We start from the raw sequence: 14771 nt of genomic DNA, 5'->3' as shown, positions 1-14771 counted from the left end.
TTGTTTTACAGGTCTGCGCAGACAACAAACAACTCTGGCAGCCATTCTACAGGGTGGATGTCGTGCTCACCTTCAAAGAGACAGATCACAAAATGCACTGGACCATGGAGAACACACTGCCATGCACAGGTGAGTGTGCTGCTGATGAACACAGTAAAACTAAAGTGGTGATTAATTATCGGATGTTATTTTGACCACTGGCCATTGAAAGGTTTTTACTGTAGTCACACCAGGCAGTTACTTTTGTTTGTTGCTGAGTCAGTCAATGAATCATTCAACTTTACCACCTTTCATACAGTTTAAAGAGAGACAGAAGTTTATACAAAAGTGACTGACAGAAAAATTCCCAAATATACTGTATATCACAAGAAGATATATCATCAAGAATAAAAAGAAAAGGCCAGGTCAAAGAATTATGCATTTTATATCATATTTATATTCAGTACATTGATCAACTGATATATTAACTTTCCTTTGCCTTTACCATTCTATCAGTATTATCCTTTAGCAATAGTTTCAATATCACCATATAGCACTACTAAAACATATACTCATTTGGCCAAATTATCTGATAACCTGCAGTCTCATTAGTCATTAGAGATTCTCCTTGCAGTCACAATTTTTACAGTGACAAAAATATAAAAATGTTTTTGGGTAGTTAGTTAGGAAGTTGGTTTAATATACCTCAGGAAGATGTTACTTCATTTATTAAAATAGTATAAAAATGATTCAATAATGTTACTTAGCTACTTCAAAATACACATGAAATTTAAAATAGATTATAAATACATCTTGTGGGTTTGTTGACCTTTGATTTTACCTTCACTAAACATGTGAAATAATACCTCCATAGCTCTATCCACACTCAACTTCAAAGTAACGAATCAGACTTCTGAACAACCGCCGTTGGACCTCTCCACCATCCCTGCAGGGAAAGTGAACGAGGCAGCTCAATCCAAAGAGATGAGTGCAGACTTTTCCACAACTAATTCCCCAAGCATACAAACGGAAGCCAGCAGTTTTAATTCTAACATTGATGGGATGTCAGAGAGTCAAAGTGGGAATTCCTCCTCCTGGTTTGACAGTAACACCGTTCCTTCCATTAATGCAACCGAAACAAGCTTTTTTGATTTTCAAAATGCAACCATAAATGCTTGAGATAAGACAGACTTTCTTGAGTCATCAGGTGCAAATGAATCATCACCAACATCTCTCCTCACATCAGCTGCACCTGAACGGATGAGTAATAGCAGTTCAACACAGTAATGACTGACAGTAGATAGAAAGAAGACAGTAAACAGAAATAGAGAAAATCGGTTTGTGAAGAGCAAAAATCTGATAAAATTTTAAAGAAAATGTATGAATAACTGCCACAAATGAAACGTGTATCCAAATTATGTATTTTGCCAAATTCCATGACTTCTATATGAGTTGACATTTGTCAAATTAGACTTCAAACACAGTTTCAGTTTTTCGTACACATGCTTTAATCCACCAGCTTTTTTGATTCACTTCTTTTTAAAAAAACCTCTCACTGGTAACATGTACTGCACGTCTGTTTGCAGTCTTAAAAGGTGATGCGGTGGTCAGTTAGTGCTGTGAAGATTGATTATACAAGCAGAAATACAGCCAGACCTCTGCCAGCCATTGTCTGCAGGTGGACATTATCCAGACATAGACAAGGCAAGCGTTAAATAAACACGTCTCTATCTGAGCAGCACAACAGGCTGATGCAGAGAAGACCCTGAAGCTGTTACAGCTGATGCCAACTCTTTGCTTTGTGTTACAGATGCTCATAATAAAGCTTTTCAGTGACACAGAATTATTTTTTGTGGTTTTGTTTCTTAAGGGAAGACTGACGCTTTGCAAACATGCTTTTTCCTCTACAAAAGAAAAAAAAACCAAAGGTTTCTGGTTCTAAACATTTCAGCTACTGAGGTATTACTTTATGTACCTTAGCTGCAGTATACTGAATCAACAGGAGAGGGCACTATTGAATTTGTTTTCAGAAAACTTTTGATGGGCCGGCAGCCTGCCTGCAAATTCTCCTTTACCAAATTAACCAGTTTAACATGTTTTACAGTGAACTTAGTTTCGATCTTAGTTGCTTTATCATGAAATACCCTTCGGCAATTCAAAATGTAGTAGAAAGGGAAGTTCACTTTAATCTAGCAGTCATCTTTGCCAGTATAGTTCATTAGTTGCTTTGAAAATACTACCTTAATTGTATTCTATTCAAAATGACAGGCAAATCACAATTCTACTGATTAAAATGAGGATATTTCACTTATGTTTCCATCCTTTTTTTCACCTTTGTTATTGTGACCTCCTGGTATGTACAGAAGCGTCTGTAAATGATAACAGTGCAGTGTTACGCAGTTACATGCATCATATACAATGGGCTGTGGGGCAGAAAATCTAAACTTCCTTGTGCCTTTGGTCCCCATCTGCTCAGTGAACTTATGAGCAGGAAATGGAATAACTGGTGCAAAAAGCACGCCAACATCCCCGCTTCTTTCATGTGGCCTCTCTCGGCCATTACTCTATCTGTACCGACTGTTAACTGTCTTTACAAAGTTAAAAATCCCTTTCATGTTTCAGTGTTTCTTTTTTGTTTTAATTTCAGTCAGAACATATGGTTTGCACATCTGGGAGATGCTAAGCATGGTGGCACCCAACCCCCACTCACACTGCTTCTGTGAAGTGATCCATATATGGTCTTCATTGTTATTGCTCATAATCACTCATCATTATTATAAACAAGTCCTGTCTTGATTGGCTGCTTTCAGGTTTCCTGTGTAAAGATGCTTAATAATTTGAACTTTCAGAATTTCAAACACATGCAAAACCTTTTGGAGGGAGTGAAAACTTTCGCTGTTGATGTTTAATTTTAGAGCTGCAGACATCTTTCTTCACCCGAACCTGCAACTGAATTTGCCACCTGTGACTAATCTGCGTTTCCTTACATGACCGGTTGTGCGTGGGTGACATCATTTCTTTAAAAAAGGAACTCTCTGTGCAGACATTTACAGTAAATGTGACATGGATTACAGGTTTCTCCTGATTAGATCTCACTGATCTTATCTGCAGACGCCACCATGAAGCCACACAAATTTTAAGTAATTTAAATGTTCTGTGTTCCCCAAAGTGGTCTAACAACAAGACAAACAGTGCAGCTTGTGCCATGGGTTCACAAACAAGCCATCAGATCATATCAGGAAATTTAATAAGTGTATTTCACCTCAGCTCATTTGAGAGTAACCCCATTTGGTCATTCATAATAGAAAGGGAGTGGCATGAACTGACAATTTATCTAATGACACCAAAATGAAGTCAAAATTACTACTGTGGACAACTTTTGGTCATTAAATGCCACTTCAGCATCCTCTGCTCTCCAGCTACCCGCTCTCAGCACGTTTTTGGTATGGCAGCTTGGATTTCATGCCACTGGAGAGACATGGGAAGGAACGGGTGGGGGGAGGCTATGTGCGGCTTTGAGTGGTTTGCTGGGCCTCTTCATCTCGCTCGGTGGGTAATTACAGAATCATGGGTCAACCACGCATGTAACCACGGTTACGTTGCACAGTAGCAGATGTGCTCATGACATTATCCAGCACTAGAGCAAAAGGTAAATAAAAACAGATGCAGCTGGTTGCTACGGACCTTCGCCAAACTCGCATACACCCCTAATTGTTCCCATGTGGGCCTGCTGTGCTGGAGTAGTAAAAGGGGCGGGCGGGTATGCCCTGTTTAAGAAATGCCCGTGTTCCTCAGCGGGAGAAATTTATGAATGGGACAACGAGCCTCTGACGGTGGTTGTGGTGGTGTGTGTTTATATGTGTGTTTATGTGTGCATCTGGCCCCAATGGAATTAAACCGAGGAGCGATATCATCATTAAATACACAATTTCCCCCATTCTCACATCATGTTTGCTTCCCTCTTTTCTCCAGGCCTTCTCAAAGCATCGCAACTTGTTTGAAGGCCCGCTTCTCTTAATGCTGTCTTTGCTAAAGCATGGCTGGATGTGTGTGCGTGACACTGCACAATGTCAGGGAGGTCTCTGCTTGGACCTGAGCCAGGCCTGCTGCAGCCCAGATGAAAAATTGAGGAAGAGGCTCAATTTCAGAGATATCCTGTCTTCTCTTGGCATCTGATTACTGTATACAGCCTGCACATGGGCTAGTGTGGCATGTGATTGTGTGCTTGTGTCTACAGGTTCACAGGTGTAAGGTCTATCTTATGCAGAGCGTGTTAAATAATGACACACAGATTACCTTAAGACGAGGCCTAAGGTTAGACTTGAAATTCCTGATATAGGGGCCTGTTTTGATAATTTGATAAACAATTTGACGTTTCCCACATCTTCTGTGTTGCTTCCGTTTGGCTGGAATGTGGTCTATCCCCTTTTCGCCACACACGCACTCATACACACACACACACATTCACTTACAGGTCTTACACTATGAAGCTTGCTGCCAACAGCGCGTGCCTCCTCTCCCTCTCTCATTAACCGCAACTGTCAGATCCTCCAGATGAGGAGCAATTAAACCAGATAATAAACACTCGCCATCAATTCCTGTTTGTTGATGTTGTTGTTGTTGTTGTTGATGTCGACGAGCTGGGGGCTCCTCTCCTGCCACCTTAGTGCTAACTAGTACTTGAGTAACACACGAGAGCAGCAGGGGAAGAGTCCTTCATAACACTGAAAAGGCCTCTACCTGCTGCATGTATGGCAACACGAGGCTGATAATAAAAACGGCACAGTGAATGTTAACAATTAGATCCTAATCAGACACAGCTCACAGAGGCTGCTCTTTTATCCCCAGGCTTCACAGAAAAAGCAAACAAAGCGCTGCAAACTGTCAAGATAAAACACTACTTGGGATTGGTCGTGTCTTAGGGCTTCTTAAAGGGCAGTAATCTTGGTGTGCGCTGCTTCCTGAGATGACGTGCCGTAAAGACTCCTGTGTTTGCTCTTGTGTTGGAGTGATAAGGCCGCTCCTCATCATGCCTCACTTAAGACGAACATCGTCTCCCCTGACGATGAGAAGTTGAGAAGGTGTTGGAGGGGACAGAGAAGGGTAGCTGTGATGGTTTTTTATACTGTAGATGATTGAGGTGAAACACAGAAAATGTTCCAACTGAGAGATAGAGAGCTGAACCTGAACCTTTACTGTTATTTTGAGGACCATCCTGAATTGCAGAGTTCCATCCATTTTTATGTTAATGTACACTTGTATGATAAGAAAAGTTGACAACAAGTTTGAACCTGGATTTGTTTTAATGAGCTGAACTCCAGTTGACCTCATGAATGAGAAAAAAGTACACGTTCGCTGATGATTGTTTAGCCTGTGAAAAAAAAGTGCCTGGGATGGTTTTTCACTTAAATTTGAAGGCTGGACAAAACATTCTTAGGAATTTAAAGACAATACCCTTTCTTTCGAAGGCTATAAAAACATCTATACAGCTGTACAAGGTTTCCTGATCCAAAGGCAAAGTACGTGTCAGATATTCCTATTACCAATCAGGATGGCGTGGCCTGGAAAATAATATACAAGATGAAACTGTGGCCTGTTAAAAAAAAAACGGATCCGATTTCCCTTTCTGTGTGGAAAAATGGACGTGGCCTCTTGTTTTGAAACCATATTTCCCTCGAAAACACTCTGAAAACTAAACAAAATTGACAGTGTTGGATTTATTGTCTTCTGCTCTTTTGTCTTCACCAGCCACTGTTTGCGCCTTTGCCATGGAAACGGCAGGGTTATTTATCTTTACAGCCCTTTTACAATAACGTCCCTTTCCTGACCAAACAACAGAGGAAATATCAGGTCAAACCTCTTCCCCCCTCCTAATGATCAGGTCAAATAAGCCTCAGTGTTTCAGACGGTTCATGTACAGTCACACGTGTGCCCACACGCAGTCATTGTATTGATGAGAAACTACAGTTTGTGATTAAGATTTCCGCCTTCTTAGCGAGTTGGGTTTTTTTTAGACTTTTTGTTCTTTAAGTGGCTGTAATGTTAAAGGAAAAGGGGGGTGATAGGTTTCTATTTATGCTCTAGATGTCTGAAAGCTAAAGAAAAAAATGGCTTCAGGCTGAAACACTAGATGGAGACAGAGAAACTGACTCCCAGGTTGCATTTCAGAGGCCAGGTCTGAGACGGTTCACAGTGTGTGAAACACAGAACAAGCACACTCACAAAGAAAGCATAAAATATTGTCTACTTTTGCATTTTTTCCTGTAGTAGAAGAGGTGTTAAACATGTCTCTCTCCACAGTTAACCAGAAACTGGCTTCTCTTGTGCAAAAAATTGAGAAAACCTACTGAGTTTTACTTGTTCTGGGTGCTGCTATATTTTTCCTCTTCACAGCATAAATCTAATAATCTACTTTTCACAGATAAAATGTGCTCTGTGCAGTCATCTGTGAACATCTTGCAAATCCTTGTGACTTGTGTATACTCTAGTATACTTTAGCTGTCGGGTGCTGTCCCCTCTCCTAGCATGGGGGAGAAGAGCAATTACTCCTTTTAAGGAGCTGTTCTCATGAAAGTTGCCTAGAGTATATGCAGACTACTTTCCTCAATCCACATAAACAGCGCTGATAATAGAGGAAACTGACAATTTAGATGAGGAGGAATAAGCATAAAAGCATGAGGTGCGTAGAAAGTGCATGTCACAATTAAATTACTTAATGGGTGAAAGTCCCACGATAGATCACATGTAATTTACATCAAGAGTCACTGTAATAAAGACTTTGTAAAACTTACATTGAAATTCAATTAGAGTGTTGAATGCATAACCAAAGCCGTGAAAAATGAACTCATTGGGGGTCCCTTTTCATTACTGCCCTGAGGCAAAAGAGACCATTAATTTAATACATTCCGTGTTTTTTCACATGAGCATTTTTAAGTTAGTGCATATTTCCGCCCTAATGTATCTAATACAAAGAGAGAGCCTGCCAAAGACTGCATTATACAAGCAGCAAAGAACACCCCCCCCCCCCCCCCCCACACACACACACACACACACACACACACACACACCCAGCACAACCACCACCCCCTCTCCAGTTGTTACCTTGAGTAGTCAGACCACTTTCAATCAGTCAAGCTTGAAAAACGACCTGGCCCTAAAAAAACAAAACAACAAAAGAAGAAATTATGATATTGTTTTATTGATTCATAGCGCGGTGAATATTCCTATACTGCAGGTGCTGCCTCTGGCACTCGGGTGCAAACAATGGCTGACTGTAAACAGTTAAACGGCACGTCTTAATTAAGATATTACTGTTTTATCTTAGAACAGTGGATCTGCACCCTTCAGTCAACCACAAAGCCAAAACAAAACAGGGACCCCTTCAGATGTTTCACCCTTAAGAGGAGTGCTAATTAAAAGACTGTTTCATTAACTGTTCCAGCTTGGTAAACTAGGGGTCAATAGACGTTACAACACATAATGATTTGGAATATAATTACTGTGTAAAGGGAGCCATGAAAAATACCTTTAAAATGAAGCAAAGTTGTTTGTCGGTCCAACAATGACCCAGTGTGTCAGTCTTGGTTAACAGAGAGCAGAGGGCAGGTCATGTTAGCGGCTGTCAACTTGATGCACCAACAGTTTATCAACCTCCTTTGCACCTTTATACAGTACACATGGCTGCCATTTGGTTAGCGGCTAGGGAGTCACAATAAACCACAAATACTTTTACTCAGCTTTGTTGAAAACAGGTGACGTAATTACAAGCCAGTTAATATTATCTATAATAACTTTGTAAAGGCTCTTTTGCTGAAAGTGGTCGAAGCATTTTAAATAATATTCAATTGTCATCACTCACATTGCAGGTGTGAAAACATTTAAACTTGCCAGCACTATTTACATGATTGTTTTCGCTTGGAGAGAGGAAAACCCATAAGCAGGTTTTCACATTTAAAAATGAGTCTTAATTGTACGGGCTATAGTCTTGTTGAACTCGTGATTCGATTTTTTTCCTCTCATTGTTTTTCCAGCTCTGTACATACAGGCTGTTAATGAAATCAGCCCGTAGAACAATGCCTCATACAGACAACAATTCCTTTAATGAGTGGATGCAAACAGCAACGTGGCATGTGAAAAGTCTTAAAACACATATTTTTTTGGGATAAAGATGAGAGTGACACTGAAGCCCATCTGCGCCAGAGCTTGTGAAGCAAAAAAAGGGGGGGGGGGGGGGGGGGGGGGGGGGGGGGGGGTGCATGTATTATTCATTGAAAAACTGTGAATGTTAGTGCTTCTTTTCCTTGTTTCAGCACGCATTTTTCCATTTGTCTTGTGATGCTAAATTTTTAACGTTTTCCTCACATCGCATTGATGTTGCATATAATTAGTGGCTTTACAACAAAATCACTTCTGACACCACTGTGTTCGCAAATTAGAATACTTCAGATAGGGAAAATTCAGCTGGGAAAATGGGACTGAGAGAAGTATGAAAGTGGTCTAAATATTATATGCACTGCCCCGCAAATGTGACAAAATCATTTGAATTAACAGAAAAGATGTGAAAGCTAATTGAAAACTCGTGGTTTATTTATATACGTTTAGAAAGCTCATGATGTTTTCAGCAGCAGGATGTGCCCTCCACAAACACGACACTGTATTCTATGCAGAAAAAGAGCAGGAAACGCTGAAGTGCATATTTGATTTATTTATTTTCACCCAGACGGATACTCAGAGCTTTATACAGATTTTGCCATTTGGAGGTTGAAATAATGGATGGGGCGCTCATTCATTTTTAATTCCTCCATGTTGTGTGAAGGGTAAACATGCTGTTTGAGATGTCTTTTCTCTGCTGAACTGTGTTTTCTCATTATGAGGCTGTGTATAGGGAGCAAAAAACTAGTCACGAAAGTCCTTAAAGTGTATTGCAACTAGTCATTGAGGGTGCCTTTCCAATAATGCTTATTCCCAAAAGGCCTTTCAGAAGAATAAAAAAAATCAGCTTCCATAGGTGCTCTTTGTCATGTAATATATATGCACACAAATCCAATCATGGTTGTGATTTTCCTTTAATTAATTTGTAGCATTCAGTGATCTAAGGACAGGGATCTTTGTTGACAGACCATCCACCTCATGGGAAGTTATTCTGCGAGTAATACAGAGCAACAGCTCTCAGTTTGGACCCAGACACCAGCCCACAGATCCACTGATAATTTGGAATCATTTTTAATAAGTCATAATTACACAGAGGGTCTGATTGTGCTCTGCAGCCCTTGAAAATGAAATATGTTACATTGGGGCCTGATGGTAAAGGATATTGCTTGCCGTTCATACATAATTGAGCAATCTTGAATGTCAAACCAGTGGGAGAAAATGCAACAGAAGCAACAGTACACCTCACCACAAAACTACACAGCATCTTCTCCTCTCTCTGAGCCAGCCAGCAGAGAGGAACATGTGTTATGTGGTGTACCAAAGTGCCCGAAGGAGGTGTACATTGACAGGTTTTGTATTCAAGAGTGCTTTTCCCTCTTTAAGTAACAACAGCATTTTTTTCTGTGTGGATCCTTTTTTTGGAATCGCTAAAGAAAGCCATATATTTTATGACCAAAAATCAAACCAAGTCATGTATTCTGCGCTAAAAGGACTGTTAAATTAGCTAAAGAAGAAGAATACCGTCTGCATTTAAATGAAAAGGGAAGCGTAGATGATGAGAGATGAGGATCATTTTCTTCTGGTTTTCTTCTCTGTGTCTCTGATAGAGGGTGGAGGTCTGGCAGGAGGAAGAGAGTTGTCTGTAAACAGATAACCTGACTTTGTTAGTAAATGAAATACAGAGAGCTCGGGGATGGAAGCATTTATTTCCTCTTCCTCTTCATAGATAAATGACTTGCTGTCTCCTGAGCAAAGAGCCAGCTTTATATTTTTGACGTTTTCGTGTTTAATGTGTTGTATATTTTATACTGCCCATCTTTATGCTCTGCCTTTCTGCATTTTCTTTGAAAGCTCAAATGCAGTTATTGATGCCCTGCCTCCAGTACATTATGCATTATTTGTTAGTAAGTACCATTTTTGCATATTGACGGTAACAAGAAAATGCATGTATGGAAATTCTAATATAAATTGACTTATATGTATAGGCCTAGACTCTGCTCACTAAGCTCTTCTGCAAATAATATATAGTTCTTTATGCTGCTAATCCTGAGGAGCAGCTTTGAAGACTACCGGCTTGAAGGGGGAGAAAAAAAACAACCTGGACATTTAGCTTTTAAAGACTTTTATCTTATATTACAGGAATGACAGATTGTGCTTCTTTCTAAGGCTTTTATGCTTTGTTTCAAGTGGCCCGGGAAGGGGGGGAAGAGAGATGCACGAGGAGACGAAGGGTGATATTGATAAGGATGGAAGGTGCAGAGGAGTGTACTCCAGTGTAATGCAGCTTTATGATGCCCTTTTTCATTTAGCATGAATGGTTTTTATGATTCCATTTCTTAGGTGAACAGGGATGAAAGAGGGCTGAGGGGTTGACACAGACAGAGGACAAGCTGAAAAAACCTTTGCTGTCTTCACGGTCAATGCAAAAAAAAGAAAGAAAAAGACAAAAAAAACCCTCTAAGTGTCTAAAATAGATATTCTGGCAAAAATGTGAGTGAAAATTTGGCTGTGAACTTAATGTGTTTCCGTCAAAACAGCTTTCCCTTGTACAACCTGGCTGATAATAGGCTGCTACAGTTGCTCTGAGAGTATTCACCCCTCATTAACAATTTGCACATTTTGGTTAAGCTACAGTTATTACCTTGTTATCAGCTTTTTTCTTTGTCTGGGATTTTTGAAATGTGGAGAACATTTATTTTCTCCAAAGAATTACATTTAACACACTAAGCCTTTATCAACACCCTTTATTAAACACCCATTTTTCCCTTTGAGGTGTACTATCCCCATAAATGTATTTTTTTCAATCTGACTGAAAAGTACAAAACCCATACTTTTCATCTGCTTTAAGCTATATTTGGGTGGATAATATAATATAATATAATATAATATAATATAATATCAGATACTGTGTGTGTTTCCAATCCTTTTTAACATAAATCATCACCTTTCTGTCACCTCAATAAATGCCAAGAGATGAAATATTCTAACCACACTAACCAGAGCTGAAAAACATTACTGAACCTTTATTCTTTACATTTTCACACACAGTAACAGGAAGGTAATTATTTTTCTTTCTTTCTTTTTTTAGTGTTGTCACCAATTCTTGGACACCATACACAACTCAGCACCATATTTCATGCTTTGTGATTTTTTCTAAGGGCAAATCGACCTTATACCAGTCATAAAGGGGCAAGTTAAAGGAAAAAGAAAAGAAAAAAGACAAAACATTTCAACTAAACAGTGTACAGTGTAATCCAGTGATAATGCCTAAGAAACATGAATTGGAACAGTCTTGTATGTCCAGAAGTGGGTGAATCCAACTCAGTGGAAGTAGTTACTTTAAAGCCTGATTTATTCTTCTACATTAATTACCTCTTTTTCCATTTTCTTTGTTTTGTTGGACATCTGTCTGCACAGATAACTCACAGTCCCAGACTTTTTTTCCCTCAAGTTTGAGTGTCTTGGGGTTGACTTTCCTTTTCCTCTACACATGTTTGCCAGTACTTGGTGTTAGCTCTGTCGGGGGGGAACAAAAGGACATGAACTTTATATGGATCATATTTCTAATGCTTTTGTCATTTTATGCTCTTAAATTAGGTTTATTTCCATTGTGGATAATTATATTTTAGATCCCATATAGGATTATAGATATGTTATGTTCAAAAGTAATGAAACATTTATTATTTCTGTCAGTAAATGTGGTTGAAACTTTAAACAAACATTATTATATCACACAGAGCAGATCCTGTCTATGACTGTAAGCTGATTGATACACACTGGTACATCTTTATCCACTGGCTTTGAGTTTAACCAGAACAGCTGATATGTTTCTAAACAAGAAAATAAGGAGATTGTAATAATGCAGAGGTACTCAGCATCTGATAAACTCATATAAATCCTTTAACATTGGATGTAAGCGCACCTCAACGTTGAAACAGAGACCTGAAAAGGTTTGTAAAACATATTAGAGGAATGCTTTGGATGGACGACTTCCTTGATTCTTACTTACTCATCTCCGCTCTGTGATCCTGATACCGATACTAGCATTTAAAGCATCACTTCCCAGGAACAGGGCATCATTTTTCTGTCTCTCAATAAGGTTTTGTGGGTTTATCCTCTGTGTCTAAGGCACATAAAGGCTTTATAAGGGTGCTTACAGACAGACTGGAGCAGAATCAGGCTTTTTGAATCTGTTTAAATGATTTTAAAGGCGGGGCTTGAAGGCTATGATTTTCTGATTTATTGCTTCCCCCTCTTAGTTCAGATTGATGTTTTGCTTTTCAATGCCTTCCTGCTTTTATGGCATCATCTTGTGTCCAGAGATGTGGCTCCTCCAATAAAGAGCCTTTTAACTTTGCTCACATTTCTATAAAGAAACAAAAGAATAAAAACAGTTTTTAAAACTTATGGAAATCTATTGTATTTTAACAGTATTCCCACACGTGTGCACAAAGCATGTGTGATGTGAATGAGAAACAATTCTCGAGCACAGTAACACAATGCAGTATAAAACAGAAACTACGTGGATATTTTACAACTGGCAGTATATTTATAATTCTCCTTGAGGCTTTCAGTAAGGGACAACCAATCACATGTTATTTTATGCTGCTGTATTAAGACGCATGCAACAAGAAAATCCTTTGAACCACAGCGTCCTCATGTCATAAGTGTCACATTGGGCTGTTGTCTAAACAAAGACATGGCCTGGAAACAAGAAGGAGTTAGGGGGACAGGTTAGGCACAACGAGAGACATCCATTTTAATTAAATGTTACACAGTCCCACTCCCAGGCCTTAATACAAGTAGGCTTACTGCAAAGATCTCATTTAGGACAAACAAGATGACTGCATCTTTCTCTAACTATCACCCACAGCCGAGGAGCGCCCTGTGATACAGGGCTGTAAAATGACTGATGTTTGTAAAAAGCGACATTTCTGCCTAGTAAGCACTTCTACAGGGACGCTCCTGAGTTTTTATGTGCGGGTTCATAAACTCCCAGACTAATGCACCCTGACACTCTGTTTTGATATCATTACAGCATTATACTCATCCTTTTTTGAGTGAAAAAATGCAAGTACTTAGAAAGTCGAAATTCATAAATAAATTTATGTCAAACTGCACTTAATATTGATTTTGTTAGTGTACAGATTCAATAATAAGGTACCGAGTGCATGAATATTTAAATATAATCTTCATTTCTGCATCTCCTAATGGCCTTTTCTCCTCTACACTCAATTTAAACCCAATTTGGAAACTATAATGTATTGAAAATGACTGGAATTCAGCAATAAATCATTGCCGGGATACTGTGCGCCTTTTATAAGATAGTCCAATATTAGTCCCTGAGGGGATCCGCACAATTAGATTTCTGTTTTTTAAACTTAGCAATTATCATTCCAACTATCGTTTCACTAGAAAGTGTTGTCTCCCCCTTTTCCAATTTCCATGCAGAAATAGAGAAAAGCCTAAATGGACTGCACACCAAAGAGGTTAACCAGAGACGTCAGAGGTCAAATTACAGGCAGTGAAAGACAACCACAGGCCATGCAAATGATACCCATAACATTACATTGTTTTTACTGTTGCTGGAAACTCAGCAACCTACATAAAGTCAGTTATTGTTAACAGCTAATGGATAAAAGTAAAAGAAGAAGAGTGATGTGTAGTTCAAGGCAGCAGTCCAAGCTGGCGTAAATGAATGAACAAAACCCTCTAATAGGCATGTGGAGCCACAGCGTGCGATCCATATGATGGCTATCAATAATTCATTCTTGGCTTTGGCCTTTTGGGAGACATTAAGGTAATATGAAGAGCAGTCAGGCCAAATGGTTTGCAAATCCCTTTTAAGCAGGATACACGGTATCATTTACCTGATTTCTGCACAAGTAGCAACTTTATAGTGAGTCTAACTGTTTTAGATAAGCACAATCAAAGGCACTTGTGTTTCATCTCACTTGATGTGGTTATAATGTATTGTGTGGCTAAAGATTGGAGCAGAATAGCAATATCAACACAATTGATCTATTTTGCTCACTGTGTTTGCTTCTTATGTTGGTGTGATGGGAAAAAACATAAACATGACATGACAAAAAATGAATATATAATAAGAAAAAAACTATTATTGTATAAAAGTTATTTATAAACTTTTTTCAATTGGGGCAAAGTGTGGCTCATATGGGCTTCACACTCTGCCACATTGACAGCTGCTAATAGTTTGTTGTTGGAACTTCCTCTGTAAGCATCCTCGCCCCGGCCCATGTGGTTCTTGTTCCTCAATCGCACTTTGTTGTCTTTACTCGCCCTAAGAAAAGCACCGCTTCAGCATTAATAATTGGCTTTTCAGAGACATTTTGATTTGTCCCTGCACTTGGATGGCCATATGGATGTGATTTGTTTGCAGAAAACAGGCTTCCATTCACACACAAATGGTCAATTGATCTCATATGATAAAAGTTAACTGAGAGGGATTAGCAGACTTTAATCGTTACCCAGAGCCAAGCAAAGGGGAAGGTTTTGTATGAAATTGGTTTTCCGGGTGGCAATATTACAGAGTGCATAAGCAACGCATGAGGAGTTTGTTATCATTTCTGCGTCCCAGCTTGTTTTCCCTGCATGTGGATGGAGTGTATATAGAGTGTAAA

Source organism: Scomber scombrus, chromosome 10 (assembly GCF_963691925.1).
Source record: "Scomber scombrus chromosome 10, fScoSco1.1, whole genome shotgun sequence".
Classification (NCBI taxonomy): domain Eukaryota; kingdom Metazoa; phylum Chordata; class Actinopteri; order Scombriformes; family Scombridae; genus Scomber; species Scomber scombrus.
The sequence above is the reverse complement of the archived record's forward strand: the minus strand, read 5'-3'. Positions refer to the sequence as shown.